Source organism: Limulus polyphemus, unplaced genomic scaffold, assembly GCF_000517525.1.
Source record: "Limulus polyphemus unplaced genomic scaffold, Limulus_polyphemus-2.1.2 Scaffold4330, whole genome shotgun sequence".
NCBI classification, from domain to species: domain Eukaryota; kingdom Metazoa; phylum Arthropoda; class Merostomata; order Xiphosura; family Limulidae; genus Limulus; species Limulus polyphemus.
Window position 1 is genome coordinate 80,465 of NW_013669940.1, and position 2,585 is coordinate 83,049.

A 2,585-nucleotide genomic window follows, 5' to 3' on the forward strand; every position below is an offset into this window, starting at 1 on the left:
AATATAAGCTTTACATTAACAGATAATCTTTTAAAAAGAAAGTGATTTTACATTCTTACAAATAGTGTGTTTTACATTAACAGATAATATCATAAGTCCAAACCAGGATTTGTGGGTTTGTATAATCAGATCCTAACTCTCATAAATTAAATTAGATTATGTTCTGAAACTTTTAAAATCAATAAACAGATAGCAATTTTTGAAATAGGAATTACGTAAATTAGACTTCGCAGTTCTCATAACATTAAGAATGATAAATATCACTCAATCTAATAAAAAAAGCCACTAACAAAGCCACTACATTCATATAGCTCACATTTTAAAACAAAATGACTTCAACATTTACACTTTTAGTTAGGCCTTAGTAGATTTGTTTTTCAATGAATTAAATAAGATTAATCCACAAGACAGTTAATGAATGTTTGACTTTTTTTATTTATTAGTTGCCTTAACTCCTACGATTCAATTTGTTATGTTAATTTCGGAGATAAATTTACATAATCATGTCAATAGTCCAATGAATGTTGTATTTTATACTTCGTTTTTCGGATATTAGTTCCATGCCTTTAACTTTATTGTTACAATGTCATTATCCCTGGTTGTTACATTACGATATCCTCCAAATGTCAAGATGATTTAAAAGAGAAGTGTATTTCCATTCTAAGTCATCAGATCCATTGTACAGTTTTGTCCAAAATGTTTTTCATACTGTTCTATATTGATGTTATTGTCTACATCCATGGAGTAGTTATTGAGTAAATACCCGAGTAGTAACAGGGTAGGTAGCGTATGATCGGACAAACATGTACGAATTGTTATTCTGGTCTGTATAAGTTGTTTTGAGTTTTGTTCGTCAAAACACACATACACACCTGTTGTGTATAAAAGGGTGTGATTTTGGTTATAATGTTCTTAGAAACAGATCAACGCTTTGTTCAGACAGTTTCTCTGTACTTGGTGTACAATTATGCCTCGTCATGTGCCAGAACCTAACCTATAGAGTGTGAAACTGTTCGACTGTCCAGAAATGGTATGAAGCAAATGGACATTGCCAGAACATTAAGGTGCCCACAGTATACTGTATCCAGAATCCTGAAACTTCACCGGACTACAGGAAATGTTGTTCCAGAAAAGTCTACTGGTTGACGCCGAAAAACTACTTCCCGAGATGACCGTGTTTTGATCAGGTTAACACGTCAAAGTCCAAAGAAGTCTTGCAACACCTTACGACAGGAATGGCATGAACAGTTACGATATTGGCGACATGTTATCTTTTCAGATGAGTCCTGTTTCCAGCTTGTTAGTGTTGATGGTAAGAATTGTGTTCTTCGTTTGCCTGGAGAAAAGATGAGGGAAGACACGGGAAGTGATGCAGTACATTTTTGGGCAGATATTCGTCATGGTGGAAAAACTGCTCTTCATATCCTCCAGGGTAACGTCAGTGGCGCCTCCTACAGGCATCACATGGAGACACTATTTTTGAAATATGCTAGGGCAAGGTTTGGCAATGATTTTCTGTTCCAGAATGACAATGCTACTGCCCACAGTGCTCGTAGTATACATAATTATCTCGACCAGGAGGAGGAGGTTACAAGATTGCCATAGCCAGCAAAGTCTCCAGATTGTAATCCCATTGAGAACAGTTCGGCAGAACTGAGCCGAAAACTGGCTAACCACAGCCGTAAACCAGCTACTGAGTTACAGTGCCTTCTAGTGACAAGTTGGGATGAAATCACGGGGGATTTTATCAATAACCTCATCGACAGTATGCTACGTCACATTGCGGAGGTTATTAAAGTACGAAGAGGACCAACCAAGTACTGAATGTTTAATATGAACTGGTATAAGGTTACAGATGCTATTTATAATAATTTGATGTTAGATATTGTCATTATATATGTTTTGGTAAGGTTTTGTTGTGATAGGTGAAATGCAGGTGTCTGATAAAATTGTTTGCTGTTCTAATAAATCGTTCATGATGTCCATAGAACCTGTCTTATTATACAAGTTACATATGTAGATGTTTAATATAACATGCATTTCTTAGTTTGACAGCGCTAAGTGTATTTATATTTCATCTTAACTAATAAAGGATTACGTAACCACCTCTTCATCTTATTCCTTCTTCAAGGATGAATTGTAAATAATATCATCATCTTAAAGTACTTGGTTACCGGACATTCGTTGTTAAACAAGCTGTGTGATCTTACACATTTCTGTAATAATACGACCAGACACGAATTAGTTTTTTTCTACCTACATACACAGCAAACTAAAAGAAAATCGTTACGTGTTTCAGTAGTTCCAATCTCGAACTTATGCTGATAATATTCTATTTGGTATTAACACTAATCTTAGGTAATAATGTCTTGGACGAATAAGGTTTAACAAATTGTGGTCACAGTAAGAACTTCTGAGGATACTTATCATTTGTAACATAGATAATTGGCCAGGTGGTTAGGGCGCTCATCTCGTAGTCTGCGGGTAGCGGGTTCGAATCCCGTCACAACAAACATGTTCGCCCTTTCAGCCGTGGGGGCGTTATGATGTGACGGTCAATCTCACTATTCGTTAGGTAAAAGAGT